Here is a 16000-nt window from a genome sequence, read left to right as displayed (position 1 = left end):
TAATTATTTATTATACAATTTAATACCCACTTGTTTGAGAAAATGTAGACGATACAGTGTGAATTAAAATAATAAATGACCCACAATTCCAGAGATAGCCCCTGTTAACGTTTTGTGTGTCTCTCCGTTCATAGGTTCAGGGCCTAACTGCAGGATAGGACGTGACCACATGAAGGCTTAGCAGTCTATGCAAGGCGCTGGTGGGCGACTAGGTTGTACTTTTTGTCTGCACAGTGTCGTTTTTTCCTGTGGGGAAACGGCTCTTCTAACCAGTGGGGCCACCAGTCACCCAGCTCCCTCTCCCCAGTGCCTGGGTGGATGGTGTATCGCTCTGGGGTTCTTTTCTGAGGTGTCTTCTTCCGGGACCCCGAATGCTAAAGGCCTCGCTCCTGGGATGTACCGCTGGGAGAGGTTTCCCGTCCCGAGAACACCTGGGTTTGGGTGAGGGAAACCTGGGGAAGCAGCTCAGGGAGGTGGTGGGAAACTGGGTCCCAACGGCTTCTGTGCTTCTAGGTCTGGCTGGCTTAGAGCCAGCTTGAATTCATCCCAGACCGCTGGTTAGCCAAGGCAGGAGGGTTGCTACTTCGGGTGGAGTTCTGTCACTGGCAGAGTCCCGACCACTGCCACCTCCCGTGTTAGTGTCACACAGTGGGATCACCCAGATGAGCTGGGTCCTTGTGTGTCCCTGGCCCCTGGGAGGGCGGATCACCCTCAGTGAGACCATGTCCCAGGCGCTGTGCCTATTGCTTTTTCTAAGGCAAAGAAGAAGGGTCCCCAAAGGGGACAGCATTTGCTGGGGGTTGGGGGTGCACAGGGGCCACAGTTATGACAACACACCTGGCAGGGGAGGCCAGCTCTGAGCTGTGTGGCCACAGCTCTTTACTGTGGTTGGAATGGCAGAGTCTGGGGATGGGGATGGAACCATAGTGAACACGGGGGTGCCAGCATCTCTGAGGCTCTGTAAACGCCAACCGCCTGCTGAGTGAGGGCTCCCTGCCATGGACCAGCTACTTGGCTGCTTTTCACACCGATTATACTGCAAAATAGCAATTAAAATCCAGCTCAGGTGATGGAACTGTAACTTGGTGCAGCAACTATGAAGGACAGTACGGAGATTCCTTAAAAAACTAAAAATAGAGTTACCATACGATCCAGCAGTCCCACTCCTGGGCAGATATCCAGGGGGAACTCTAATTCGAAAAGACGCATGTACCCCAGTCTTCATAGCAGCACTATATACAATAGCCAAGACGTGGAAACAACCTAAATGTCCACCAACAGATGATTGGATATAGAAGACGTGGTGTGTATATACAATGGAACACCACTCAGCCATAAAAAGAGTGAAATGTTGCCATTTGCAGCAACATAGATGGACCCAGAGATTGCCATACTAAATGAAGTAAGTCAGACAAAGACAGATACCATATGATGTCACTTATATGTAGAATCTGAAAAAAATGAGGCAAATGAACTTATTTACAAAACAGAAAGATACTCAACAGACATAGAAAAGAAACTTATGGTTACCAAAGGGGAAAGGTGGGGTGGAGGGATAAGTCAGGAGTTTGGGATTAGCAGATACACACTACTCTATATAAAATAGACACACAAGGTCCCACTGTACAGCACAGAGAACTATATTCAGTATCTTGTAATAGCCTATAATGAAAAAGAATATGTATGTGTATCTGTGTGTATGTATAACTGAACCACTATGCTGTACACCAGAGACTAACACAACATTGTAAATAACTATATGTCAACATAAAAAAAAAACCAGCTCACGGCAGTGACCAAGCTCCACCCACCCTGATGACTCTGGTTCTTGGTGACAGTGGATGTAACACATGTACCTTGTTCACCTTCACAAAACTTCTTCGACGTCTTTTTTCCCGGAGTGTGTTTGCCGCCCCCGCCCCGTGGCAGGAGATCTGACCGTCCCTGGGGCGGGTGGGCCACCTGTAGTGAGAGCGCGCTTATGACTTTGAAGCTCTCTGAATTCAAAATGAGGTCTGAAAATGTGCATTTAGAATGGAAAAAGAAATGGCAACAAATTACTGGCGCCACAGAGATCCAGATGCCGGGCCTCCGAGAGCCCTGAGTCCGCTCATCAGAACCACCTGCACTGAAATGCGACCCGCCTGTGACCCGACTGCCCCATCCTGCTTAGAACATTCTGCCAGTCCCAGGCTTTGGCGAGTGAGGGGCCCAGAGGCTTCAGGACAGGCTCAGCTCCGAAGAGCAGACTGGCTTTTTCTGCTTGTTTTTTCCCGGTCTGGTATCTCAGGGAGCAATCAGCAAGAAAGTAGTCAGCCTACATCTTTAAACCCTTATGTGTTAGAGAAGGGGTCGAAGGGAGTATTGGGGATGGAAATGATTTTGCACTGTGTTGTGGGGTGGGGGTAGGGAGAGGCCGCCAGGAGCCTGGAGAGCAGAGCCCGCCTGCTTCCTGAGTGAAGCGTGGCTCGGATGCTCAGTGCCCGGCCCCCGAGTGCGGTTTCCTCCCGGCGGCTCCAAGCCCCAGAATAGCGCCGCGGACTTGCTGACTGAGGGCAGCAGCTCCCAGGGAGCAGGAGCAGCGGCGGCTCTGCAGTGAGTACCCGGCGGGGGGCTGTTTACCACGGGCATGGAAAATCTTAGAAGAACAGCTCTGTCTGGGGAAGGGGTTCTTCTGCTGTGGGCGTAACGTCTGCCGTCCCCGGGGATCCCTGCTGTGACTGTGGCCCCGTCATCACGTGCTCCCGGGGTTCGGGGCCGGGCACGTCAGGGCCGCGTGCGCGCTTTACGGGTAAAAGTGAACTCCAGACGTCTTCTGACAGCTTGAAAAAAACTGTCTTTTCTCACTGCCCTGCCGCTTTTTTTCCTCTTGCCAGGGAAGGGTAATTAATGCTAACTCCAGGTTAGGTGCAGAAAGGACCTGGGAGAAGAAATCCTGCCTCCGGGTACTCATTACCGGCAGGGCGGAGGGCTGTTGTTCACACTCCCGGTGAGTGGGGCTGCTTCTGCGCTTGCTTCTCAGCAAGTGTGGGGAGTCCCACAGCCCGCGGGGGCCCTCCCGCCTTGCAGATCCGCTCCGAGCGGAGGGCGCGACCCTGTCCTGGGCTCAGTATCTGGGCCAAACACGGTGCCTGGCAGGCCCAGATGGCAGCGTCTCAAAGATGGGACGGAGATAGAGGCTCTTCTAGGAAGTTACTACTTACGTGGTTTCTGTTTAGCCGCTGTTTTGCCCCACCCCTCGGCAAAGGGCTCGCTGCTTCGAAAGGTCTCCATCACTGTTTGCTGGAAATTAAGTTATGGGTTTTTTTTCCCCCATAAATACAATCTCTCACGGGGATAAACATTTAGCTCAGGAATGTCGGAGTCCATCCTTTAAGCGTACTGGAGAAATGAGCTTTCTCTCTCTTGCCAGGATGCAAAGGTCAGGACAGAGGAGTGCAGTGTTCCCTGTCCCCTGCAGCCCAGCGCCACAGACGGGACGTGTTGACGAGGCTCGAGCTGGCGTGGCCGGTTCACTTCCCTTAATCTTCCCTTTGCCCCGTGACTTTCCGTGTGAGGGTGAGAGCCGTCTCAGCAGGAGGAACCCGCAAAAGCCCACGGAGTGCAAAATAAACAACGCCTCCCTTGCGTTTGGGAACGCCCGCCGCATGCGAAGTAGCTTTTCTCCTCGTTTCAATTTTATTTTTCAAGCACAATAATTTTTAAAATGATAAAAATAACTTTTTTTTTTTTGCATGCTGACTGTGTGCCAAGCGCAGCAGTCCAGTTCCCCCCAAGTATTAGCTCCTCGATTGTCACAGGGGCCCCAGCAACCACCCACCAGCCTGCGGGACCTGATGTAAAAACGCAAGTAAGTGTCAGAGGACACGGAGAGGTGGGCGTCCGTGCCCACGGCTGATAGGACAGGAGTTAGTAAAGCTTTTTGTATGGTGATTTTACAAAATGTAAAGTAACCTCTCATATGTCTTAGAAGGTACTGGACATGCTTTCATGTAGGTTTATACAATACGGTCATATTTACATTAAAATTTCATTATTTTTGTTAATAAACCTAAACTCTTTTTTTAAATTGAAGTCTAGTTGATTTACAATGTTGTTAGTTTCTGGTGTACAGCATAGTGATTCAGTTATACATATATATATACAATATATATATATATATGTATATATATATATATTCTTTTTTATTATAGGTTACCACAAGATATTGAATATAGTTCCCTGTGCTGTATAGTAGGGCCTTGTTGTTTATGTATTATATACATAGTAGTTTGTATCTGCAAATCTCAAACTCCCAAGTTACCCCTCTCTCTCTCCACCCCTGTAGCCACAAGTTTGTTTTCTATGTCTGTGAGTCTATCTCTGTTTTGTAAATAAGTTCATTTGTGTCATTTTTCTAGATTCCACATATGAGTGATGTCATATGGTATTTTTCTTTCTCTGCCTGGCTTACTTCACTTAGTGTGATCATCCCTAGGTCCATCCATGGTGCTCCAAATGGCATTACTTCATTCTTTTTTATGGCTGAGTAGTATTCCATGGTGTATACAGCACATCTTCTGCATTCATTCATCTGTTGATGGACATTTAGGTTGCTTCTGTGTAAACTCTATGTTTTTATTTGTATGTATGTAGTTTATTTTTAAAAAGTTCTGGATATAAAATATCAAGCTGTTTACTGTGTTACTTCTGGGGAGGGGGTAGATTTAGTCAAGGTCTCTTTCATTTTTTGCTAGATTTTGTTTGAATTTTTTATGAGTCTGTATTCATGTAAGATAAATAAACAGATGTTTTTCCAGGACCACAGGCAAGAAAATTTCAGTGTGCAGGATCCCAGCTGTAGAGTCTCAGGGCTGGGAAAGTATACAACCATTTTTAGGAAAAGTGAGCATTCGGGGGCAGCATTTTAACATTTCATTGGGGATTTTAACTTATATTTTAGGAAAAGCAGACTTGTTGAGAAAACTCAGGAGGGGCATGGAGGAAAAAAGATGCTTCTTCCTTGACGGAGGAAGGGATAGCTCAGTGGTAGAGCATGTGCTTAGCATGCACAAGGTCCTGGGTTCAGTCCCCTGTACCTCCGTCAAAAAAAAAAAAAAAAAAAAAAGATTCTTTTTCCAAACCCTGAGCTGATTCCATCACTCCAGCCTCCCCCATTCCATCCCCTTTTCTCCACCCCTCCTACCATTTCTTCATTCCTTTCACTGGGGCCAGTTTCCCAACTTTAATCATTTAATTCCTCATTTCCCAGGTTTTTGCCATAGCCAGCTACCATCACCTCCTGGTTAAATGTCCTCAAACTGACTTACATTATTAACACCTTTTATTTTATTTTTTTAGCTCAATATGAGATTTTTTAATTTTTATTTTTAAAATTCTATTTATTTTTTAATTTTTAATTTAAATACAGTCAGTTATGATGGGTCAATTTCTGGTGTAAATCAGTGTCCCAGTCATGCATATACTTACATATATTCGCTTTCATAGTTTTTTCATTAAAAGTATTATGAGATATGAATATAGTTCCTTGTGCTATACAGAAGAAATTTTTAAAATTTATTTTTATATATAGTGGCTAACATTTGGAAATCTCAGACTCCCAGATTTATCCTTCCCCCCCCTTTCCATGGTAACCATAAGATTGTTTACTATGTCTGCGAGTCTTTTTCTGTTTTGTAGATGAGTTCATTAGTGTCCTCTTTTTCCTTTTTTTTTTAAGATTCCCGTATGAATGATCTCATATGGTATTTTTCTTTCTCTTTGTGGCTTACTTCACTTAGAATAACTGATCTTCAGTTCCATCCATGCTGCTGCAAATGACATTATCTTATTCTTTTTTATGGCTGAGTAGTATTCTACTGTATAAATATACCACAACGTTGTTTCCATGTCTTGGCTATTGTAAATAGTGCTGCTATGAACATTGGGGTGCATGTATCTTTTTGAATTAGAGTCCCCTCTGGATATATGCCCATGAGTGGGATTGCTGGGTCATATGGTAAGTCTATTTTTAGTCTTTTGAGGGATCTCTGTATTGTCTTTCCATAGTGGCTGCACAAAACTGCATTCCCACCAACAATGTAGGAGGGTTCCCTTTTCTCCACACCTTCTCCAGCATTTATCATTTGTGGACTTTTTATATGTGTCAGTAGTTTATTTCCTTTTATTGCCAGGTATGGATGCATTACAGTTTGATGACTGATTCCTATCTGTGTGCGCACGTGTGTGTCTGCGCGTGTGCGTGTGTGCATGTGGGTGCGTGTGTGCTGCTTCTATACAGATTCTCAGAGCTGCCTTTTTCATCAGCCACCCGCTGATGAGTCTTTGGCCTTCTGGCCATGTAGGAAGCTAAGTCCCAAGCATGGCAGCTCAGAGTCACCCTGGGAGTTTATTAAAAAATTGGAAGCAGGACTCACCCTTGATGGACTGAATCAGGGTCCCAGGGAGTGACCCCCAGGGGTGGGCGTTGTTAATCAGTCTTGCAGGTAATTTCCATCAGCCAGGGCAGGGGGCTGCTGCTCCAGGTAACTGTCGTGGGAACAGTGGCTGTGGAGTGATAACCCCCCGGTCCTGTTTGTGTGTCACTAAGAGGCCATTTAGTCTGAACTCCGGGGTGGTGTTACTCTTTCTGAGTGCCGACCACACCAGCCTTACCTGCCGCGGGACATTTCTGAGCTCTCCCTGCGTGTAAGGCATGGATCTGGACGCCGCGTGTTTGTGCGGAAGTGAATCAGGCTTGGTGCTCGCAGCTCGTCGGAGAGACGTGATGCTGACGTGCACCAGCTCACAGGAGATGGCGATCGTGTAAGAGTGTGTAGACAAATGCTTAGAATTTAGAGGCACATCCAACAATTTCCCCCTTTTCGTGGGTGTGGGGAGGTGGTGGCCGGTTAAGGTTGCAGGAAGGAGTACCATTTGATCTGGGACTTGAAGCAGGAGTGAGATTTGTGTGAGGGGCAGCGAGGCCGGGAAAGGCAGAGCAGGCAGAGGGAACCAGAGGAACAAGAAAAGACACTCGGCGGCGCGCAGTCCCGCCCGGAGCCCAGCGCGACTGGGGAGGAGAGCGAAGAGGGCGGAGAAGGGCGGCTGGGGAGGGGGCGTGGGCGGAGCTGGAGATCCGGCCCGCGCTCGGGCGAGAGCTCCGCCCACAGGGTGTGGTCACCCCCGCGGCCGCCCCCACGTGCCCTGGTGCGCTCAGGTCAGCCCCTTGCGTGTGGTTTCACACGCCACCAAGCGTTCGCTCACTTCTGGCTCTGTCTCCCTGGACGTAACGTTCAGGCTCAGACCCACAAGACTGTCCAAAGTCAAGGGCTCATCCCGCAAGGCTGCCCCGCCCCCCGGACACTGAGCGCACGTCCAGGCTGACGCCTGTGCTTCTGACCCACTGGCCATAGATGGGAGGTTCCCACGATGCCCACCTCCGATTGGATCAGTTTGCTGCTCAGAGAAACACGTGCTTACATTTGCCAGTTCACGATGGAGGGCGTTATAAAGGATACAGATGAACAGCCGAATGGAAGGGTACTTAGCAGGGGAGGTCCAGAGGGGTCCCGAGCACTTCCTGTGGAGCTGGCGTGGGCCACCCTCCCAGGTATGGATGTGTTCACCAACCTGACGGTCCTCACTCTTGTTGTTCAAGGGTCCTCAGGGAGCCAAGGCTGTGGTGGGTGAGGCTGGAAGTCCCAGCCCTCTGATCACGTGGTCTGTCTGGGCAGCCCCACCCCAAGAACCACGGACAAAGCCCAGATGTATTTCCTATACACAGCCCCTCCTCCCACTCCCAGGCCCTGGTGACCACTGGCCTGTTCTCCGTCTCCACGTGCCGCCTTTTCTAGAAGGTCAGGTAAGCAGCATCCTACAGCAGGAAGCCTTTAGAGTCTGGCTTCTTTCACTTAGCACAACGCGTTTAAAGTCCACCCATTTTTCTGCGTGCACCACTAGCTCATTCTTTTTTCAGTGATGAGGAGGGTTTTATTGTGTGTTTATCCACTCACCACGTTAGGCCGTTTTCAGTTTTTGCTGTTATGAACTGTCGATGAAAAAGAGTAATCGTTAGTCAATCTAAGAAAGAAATGGGTATTTTATTCCAGCCAACCTGAGAATTATAGCCTGGGAGACAGCCTCTCAGAAGGCTCTGAGAACTGTTTGGAAGAGGTGAAGGAGACCAGTGTACGAGTGATTTTAGCGAGGGAGGTCCAGGCAGTGAAGCGCACAGCTCAGTAGAAGGAACTGACATCTTAGTTAATGCTTTTTTCTAAAGTGCTTTTCTAAGTATGGGAGGATGCAAGAATCCAGGTTCTGGATGAAGAATTTCTCCTGAAAATATCCGACTCTCTGAGGGCTGGGTCTGCCAGTTTTCCCAGAACACGGAGCTCTCATCCTGGTTTTCGCCCTGAATTCCTGCCGGGGTCAGTTACAGGCCAGCGACTGCCGTGGCCAATGACTTGACTCTTGTAGACCTGGATGGTGGGCAGCTTTCTTTATTTTTCAGTCCCTTCCCTTGGGGTCTTAATTTCCACCAAGGTTTGGGGGGCGTTCTGTGACCCATTTGTCCCACAGTGCTAGGAATGCTCGTTCCCAGGTCAGGCGATGGCTTTGCTGACAGGACACTCCATGTGCTGGTAGTGGACCAGGCTCCGTTAACAGTGACCAGAGGCCCCTGGACCCTTGTCTCACTCGTCTGTTACCATCCAGGAAACGGGTTCTCTCTTGCTGCTTCTTCCCATATTTAGAGTGACACTATTACAGTCATTGGTCTTGTAGGACTACATACCTGATCTATTGTTTCAAATCACTGGACCATCATTAATTTTATCTGAGGCTCAGCCACACATCTGGTAACGCAAGAAACAGTAACCTGCTAATACAGGCAGACTGCAAGTAATATAGCCAATAACGTTAGCGGGGCCATTGGTAAGTATTTAAGCTGAGAAGTTCCACTGGGTGCGGCCCAGGATCTCCCCAGGTTGTCTGACTTAGTCTGTTTTGCACCAGTCACTGTCTATAAGGGAACGATATATTGGCATCGTACATAAAGTCCACCAAAGAGTCTGTATGTCTAAGGCGAGTGGTGGGTCATCGTGACCCCTTACAGGATAGAGACAGGAACGTTGTCTTCTAAGGAGTTACATGGCTGGAGCCAGAAGGAGAAAAGCTGATACTTGTGGTTGAGCAGGTATTTCTGCCATGGGGGAGGTCTGGGTAACGCAGAACACAGACGCACCATTCACACTGGAGGGGAGGGAGGAGGCCGAAACGGGCAAAGAAAAATTTTATGTTTCAATTTTTCTTGTCTTGCCTTAAAATATGAATTTTATTTCATCAGAACCAAGCCTGTGAATCAAGCTGTTACGAGCATTTTCATTACAGACACAAGTTTCCATCATTCTTGGGTAAATACTGAGGAGTGGGGGTCACTGGATTATATGATAAGTGCATGTTTAATTTAAAATATTAAAAACAAGACAAGAGGCCCAAAGTAGAGTCACTTATGCTCAGCCCCATGTCACCCAGAGACTTAATTTAGAGTCTAGGCTCTCCCAGGAGTGGAATCTTCAACCGTGAATCAGGAATCCCCTGAGCAGCACCAGGGAGGTCGTCTGCCCTGGAGACCCCTGCGGCCCCTAAAGGGAAGCCACCTTGCAATAAACAACCTGCTTTTTTATTTGGCCAAGTGTAACTCCCTGTCCTTGCTCCCTTCTGCCTAGAAAAGTCTTTCATTGTGTATAGCTCCTCGGAGCTCCTCTGCTGCACGGGACACTGCCCCATTCATGAATCACTGAAGAAAGCCAATAAGATCTTTAAAATATTACTCAGTTGAATTTCATTTTTTTTTTAACAATGAGAAATGGCTACATTGATTTGCAAAGCAGCTGCGCCATTTTGTGTTTCCACCAGCAGTGAGTTCCGGTTGCTCCTTGCAAGCACTTGTTTTTATTTTTTTTAATTTCAAGCCATTCTGGTGGGTGTGCAGTAATATCTCCCTGTGGTTTCAGTTTGCAGTTACCCAATGACTGATGACACTGAGCATCTTTTCATGTGTTTATTTACCATCCAGTTGTCTTCTTTGGTGACGTGTTTAGGTCTTTGCGGTTTTTACCGAGTCGTGCGTTTTGTCGGTGTTGAGTGTTGTGAATGCTTCATCAATTCAGGAATCGAGTCCTTTTTCAGTTTTATGTTTTGAGGATGTTTCCCTCCCAGTTGGCGGCTTGTCTTTTCATTTTCCTGACAGTGTTTTTCAAAGAACATAAGTTTGAAATTTCGATGATGTCCAATTTATAAGGTTTTAAAAAAAATTTTATTTATGGATCATGCTTTTGGTGTTGATGCTAAGAAATCATTGCCTAACTCAAGGTCACAGAGATTTTCTCTTGTTTCCTCCTAGAAGTTTTCTAGTTTTATTGAGATTTTCTGTCTGTCTTTGGCCAACATTTATTACAGACAGGGGGCCCAGGGCTGTGGAGCCCCAGGGGAATGAGACAGCCCTTCACTCCAGACCGCTCCAGGCCAGGGAGCTGGGGCTGGAGACAGGCTGCGGGGTGTCCTGCTGTGGACGCTCCTCGTGCTGGGCAAGAGGAGCTGCTCCTGGACAAGGGCAGGCGCTGACCTTTACAGGACAGGCGACGTTAGGAGAAAGTAGCCGGGGGCGTGGGAAGCCCACTGTCCCAGCCCACTGTTCCGGGTGGTTGTGGGGAGCCGTGGGGAGGCCTGGAGGCTGGTGGTACGGCAGCTGCCTGTCGTTTGCACGCTGGGGTCTGAGTGCAGGGCGCCTGGCAGGCCCGCAGCGGACCTAACCCCCAAAGAGAGGGTGGGGGCGGCTGGGTGACATGGCTCCTGCCTTGTCTCCTGAGGAGCGGGGCCTGTCTGAAAGTGAATCAGATTCGTCTGTATCACAAACAGCCCATCCCTGGGGGGCAGCCCCGTGCTGACTGTGACTGTCTCGGGCTCCCACCCTGGGGGCGGATCCCAGAGCCACTGCTTCCGCACTCCATGTACCTTCCTCCTGGTAGGTTTCCTCCCAAGGCCCTTGCAAGGTGCATGTGCTGACCAGGTGGTCCCGGGAGCAGCTGGAATGTTCTCTCTGGTGTTGGCAGCTATTGTGTGTATTTGAAACACACCACCAGAAGCGGGGTGGTGGGGGAGCGAGGGCATGTTCCAGACACCGAATGAATTAACCCCGCAAAGCACAGCCGTAGCTTTCTTTAACCAGCTGGCACTATAGGAAAGCAGCTGAAAGCCTGGGGGTTAGTCAAGAATATCTTGGGAACCGAAAACAGAAAAGAAATCAGCACATTCAGTGATTTCACTTAATCCTGTAACAATAAGGACACCTGGAGCCACAGCAGACTCCCCCAGCCCGTGTGAAGGGGCGGGCTTTGCCCCTCACCCAGAAGAGGGGTCTGCCCTCCTCTTCGAGCTCCTGTGACCGCGGGCTGCCTTTTCAGGGTATCACCGTTACAGGGAGTCCACGTCATTCTGCTGGGGTCCTCTGGGAGTCTCTTGGGGACGACAGGCCTCAGAAGGTCTCTTGTCAGAAGAGGAGGCCGCCAACTTTGAGCAAGAAACAAGAGGGCAACCAGAGCCCATCTTGGTTTCTTCCCTACATACGTTCTTTATTATGTCAAGCTCAAGTTTTGCTTTGGTTATTAAATTGGTTGTTCCCACTGCCACCCCCACCACCTGCCCCCCACACATAGGCACACAGAGCCAGAAACTGGGCAGACAGCTTGGGCATCGGCTGGGGGAGCCCTTTCCCCCGGCATCCCGGTGCCCGCCTCTGACAGCAGCAGGTGAGGGGAGGACCGGTCAGGGATGAGCGCATCTCTCAGGGGAATGGAAACTAAGTTGTCGTGACGACAGTGTCGGAGATCCTGGCGTCCTCTCACTGCCATGCGGACTGTGTTGGCTCCAGAGCATGAACACCCGGGCCCTCGCCCTGAGTCAGGGTTGGGGGTGCCGGGATCCCCCACCACGGCTCCTGAACTCCTTTCTCAGCAAGGGGCCTTGGAGGTGAGCCTCCGGGGTTTCTCTGAGTCCCAAGTGCCGTGTGGACAGTGAGGCCTGTGGATGCTGCCCTCCTGGGTTTGCAGGGCAGGGGCTGCCTTCTTCCCAGCTTGTATTTCCCTTTTGCCAGAGGCCGTGAGTGAGCTCAGGGGGCAGTGGGTGTGGGGAGGGGACCACCTCCCCACCGTGGGTGGGGGCTCTGGCCACGGCACGACCCTGTCTGCATCTGTGCCCAGCAGCGTGGGGGAGAGGACTCGCGCCCGCCCCCGGCTCTCGGGAGTGCCAGTGCCCTGACGGGAGCTGGTGGAGGGCGTGGGGGAGGCGTGCCCTGCACCGCTTGCATTGTTTCTGGAGGAAATAGGACAGAATGAGTCAGAAGTGGCCTGTTTCCTTAGAAGCTGTGCCACTGACATCACAGGGCTTTGCCCCTTGTCCGACCTGACTTGGGGGCCCCAGTTAGGAACAAGGAGACAGAAAAGGTTGGAGAAAAGGTAGACTCTATGCTTTAATCACTGGGTCCCTAAACCTGTGGTTGCCATTGGCTACCACTTAACAGCTCCCATAAATTCATGTATTATGATGTTTCCATTAAGATGTCTGAACCCTTAAACCATAAAATTGTAAAATATTACTTACTATCACTGTGAAATTGGGAAGGACAGCACACATTTCAAAAGCTGTCCTTCAGGAATAAAGTCAGGAACGGAGATGAATCCATAGATGGTTTTAGAGATTTGGGGTTGGATAATTTTAGGATCTATTTCTCAACCATGTTATAAGTTATGGGGCTAATTTTTATAAGGTTAATGCTTATCTGTCAACAAGGTAATAATGCCGGAAGGCTCTGTAAGCACATTAGTGGCGTTCTCATCCTGAAAGCAGCCTGGGGATCGGTTTATTTGGTAATTGTTTGGAGACCTTCATGCATCTTATGGGAGAAGGGCTGTCAGTGCTGCGTGGCTCCGCTTTGAATTTGCCCGTTAATTCGGCGCCTATTTTGTGAGTGGCGGGGCCCCCCGCCTGGCCTGGGTGGGGGTGAGGGAGCTACTCCAGATTGTGGAGAGAAAGGGCCTCTTGGAGCAAGAACCCCCGTGCGAAGGGCAGGGGCGGGGCTTCCGGACGCAGAGCTCTTCCTTGGGGACCAGCTGGGCGTGTCTGAGGGGCTGGAAGTCTCGGGACTGAGGCAGGCGGCCCAGCGGCCTGGGCCTTTGGGAGGCCTGACAAAGATCTTGGATTTCCATTCTCAATGCAGTGAGAAGCCACAGGGGGGTTCTCCACAGTGAGGGACATGATCTGACTTGTGTGTTTTTAAAAATATTTTTTAAAATTTAAATTGTGGCTAAAAGCACACACACACCTTAAAATTTACCATCTTAGCCATTTTCATGATTTGTGGGGGTTTTTTTTTTGGGGGGGTGCTTAGGTTCATTTATTCACTTATTTTATTTATCTGTTTTTTTTTAATGGAGGTACTGGGACTTGAACCCAGGACCTCATGCATGTTAAGCACTGAGCTGCACCCTCCCCCTGTGATTTGCATTTCCTAAAGACCCCTCTGGCTGCTGAGTGGGCATTAACGGTGGTGGGCAAGATGGGGAGAGCAGAGCCAGAGACCGTGAATGGGGCGGGTGGGCTGCTGGGGTGTCAGGAGAGAGGCGGAACCGGGCAGGGAAGCGCAGGAAGCCAGGCTTGGAGGGGTGAGTATCAGCAAGGCCTGGCGAGGAAGTGGTGTTGGCTCGAGCCCGTGGGAGGGGCTGGATGGTTCACAGAGGGGGGTCTCAGGGGAGGGTCTTGGGACTGGGGATACCCCAGACGAGAAGATGAGGGCCCCGGCTGGGGTAAGAGGCCCTGCTCTGGCCACACTGCAGGTGAGGGCCACGCGGCTGGCGGAGCTCCTCTGGGCCATCCCTTAATCTGGAGAAAGGTCGCGCAGAGGCCCCGTCAGGGACGTGAGCAAACCCCTGGGCGTGGGTCGAGGCTGACGGTGACTCGGGAGGACAGCAGCTGCCTCCTGGGGCGACTCTGGACGCCGGCCGAGGCTGGCGTGGAGGCGGCACGGTGAGCGTCTGTTCGGAGATGAGGGAAAATGCAAGGTCTGAGCAGGGAGCGGCGTCCCCGCTGAGTGCGACAGTTCTTGAGTATGGGCTGACTTCAGGAGGGGCGTCCGAAGCGGGAGGCAGAGCTGGGCTCAGCCTGCCCGAGGAAAAGGCAGGGCTCTGGGGGACAGGGCTCTGGGGGACAGGGCAGGGGCCTGAGCTCCAGGCCAGGCGGTGGGTTCTAGAAACCCAGCCCAGGGGAGGAGGCCAAGGTGCCTCTGAGGTTTCAAACCCTGGAGAGGCCGGCAAATGGGGAGCCGGGAGAAGCTGGCTCAGGGTGGGTCTGGGTACTGTGCCCAGGCTGATGGCTGGAGCTGGAGGCTGTCCCCTGGGGAGGCAGGTCAGTGGACAGACAGGTGCAGGGGTCCCAAGGAGGCCCTCCCAGGCTGGGGAGGCTTCCGGAGGGGGTCCCCCAGCTCACTTTGGAAGGCGAGTTGGAGAGGGTCAGACCAAGGGCAGGTCCCCGTTTGTCCCTCTACATCCCCTCTCACCTCCTTGACGACGGTGGCCAGGGAGCAGAATGGGTTTCTTCTGAGTGAGGTCTGAGGCATTTGTCTCCCCAGCTCCCCGCGGGGCCTCCATGGGTTGGCTGTGTTCCTCTCCTGAGGCCTCAGCTGCTGCTCTGTGTCCAGCTCTCTCCGGGGTTCGGCTGTTTCCTCCGCCAACCCCGGTGGGCCCTGGGGTGCTAAGGGTCCCAGCCCCCGGCTCCACACCTTCCCGGGCACGCGCACCCCCCCCCAGGTCCCGCCCACCCCTGTGAGCAGTTCCTTTCTGAGCTGTCCTCAGCTTCCCAGCTGATGTCTGACATTTAGGCCTTTGACCTACTTTGAGTTAACTTTTATGTGGTGTAAGGTGAGGGTCCAGCTTCATTCTCTTGATGTGGATGTCCAATTTTCCAGGCCCTGCTTGTTGAAAAGACTGTCCTTCCCTATTGCACGGTCTCGGCAATACACGGTAGTTTATATTCTTAGTTACTCTTTCAATAGACCTTTTGAAACCGTTCCTACAGAAAGAGGTCTTGACGTATTTTATCCCCAGATCCTTCTCTGCTGCCTTGGCTCTTTCTCGTTCAGTTCTTTGATGGGAAGCCACAGTGTAGGCAAGGGAACAGCCACTGATCAGCGGCCCCCAGCTCTGTGGGATGCCCACTTCTTGGTTCAGCTTTAGAGACAGAAGGATGGCCCAGGGCAATGATTCTAAGGGCTTGGTCTTAATATAGCTCCAAGATTACAGCCTCCGTCTAGGGTCTGTGTTTCATGGTTAGAGACTCAGCTTCTTCTGTTTCTTATTCCAGATCAAGCCCCGCGTCATAGTTTCTGCAAGCCCGTATTCCATTTCCAGAGTCTGTACTCGGTTTGAGATGGTGTGTTTGGTGACGTGTAAATGTTCTTTTCTGGTTTGATTTTGTTTTAACATTTCTTGGTTCTCCTTTTCTGTAAGTGACGCATGCTGATGGGATGAATGAATTGAGGCTCGCCGTCTTCCTTCAGATCCGCGTGGAAACCTGCTCTTTTCCCTTTTCACCAGGAAGGAATCTAAGGCTAATGGGATCATTTTTCATCTCAAGACCAGCAGGAAATAATCAGCTCTGAAGAGTTTCCTGTGGCCTCAGCCCGAGTCCGGGATTCCTTCCGCTGCTCCCAGACCAGATTCTCAGCGCCGATGTTGCGGTGTCAGGCGGGAAGGCAGCCAGTGCCCGTACGAGAGCCAGCGCCGGAGGGCCCGCGCTCTTCCTCTGGGACCGGGCTTCTCACCCTCGGCTCCTGGCATTTTAGACCGGAGCGTTCTTTGCCGTGGGGCTGCCCTTGGGGTACCAGGGTGTCCAGCAGCATCCCCGGCTCTGCCGCAGTGCCCCCAAGCCGTGCCAGCGAAGAGCGGCTCCACACCTTGCCAGCTGTCCC

At 50.9% G+C, this 16000-nt stretch overlaps 1 protein-coding gene and 1 long non-coding RNA gene across 9 annotated transcripts in view; one reads left to right on the top strand and one right to left on the bottom strand.

The window, feature by feature from the left end:
* The window catches only part of SPECC1 (sperm antigen with calponin homology and coiled-coil domains 1), a 191382-nt gene that overhangs the window by 28957 nt on the left and 146425 nt on the right, over positions 1 to 16000 (top strand). Inside the window, exons 1-2 of one of the 8 annotated variants that reach the window (XM_032498917.1) lie at positions 2372 to 2595; positions 3413 to 3850. The exons of 4 other annotated variants lie outside the window; for them this stretch is intronic. The gene's annotated coding sequence lies outside the window, so the exon portion shown is untranslated. Of the gene's footprint in view, positions 1 to 2371; positions 2596 to 3333; positions 3851 to 14041; positions 14062 to 16000 lie in introns of those variants that run through there. 3 more of the 8 variants (XM_032498915.1, XM_032498914.1, XM_032498918.1) reach the window with 3 other exon arrangements.
* LOC116669336 lies at positions 13537 to 15997 on the bottom strand. The gene is made up of 2 exons (XR_004326704.1): positions 14591 to 15997; positions 13537 to 14069 (listed from the first exon to the last, which is right to left on the bottom strand). It is a non-coding gene; the product is annotated as an uncharacterized LOC116669336 (long non-coding RNA).

The sequence above is a fragment of the Camelus ferus genome, chromosome 16 (assembly GCF_009834535.1).
Source record: "Camelus ferus isolate YT-003-E chromosome 16, BCGSAC_Cfer_1.0, whole genome shotgun sequence".
Taxonomy (NCBI): domain Eukaryota; kingdom Metazoa; phylum Chordata; class Mammalia; order Artiodactyla; family Camelidae; genus Camelus; species Camelus ferus.
Note: the sequence above shows the minus strand (reverse complement) of the source record. Positions and strands in the feature narration are given on the sequence as shown.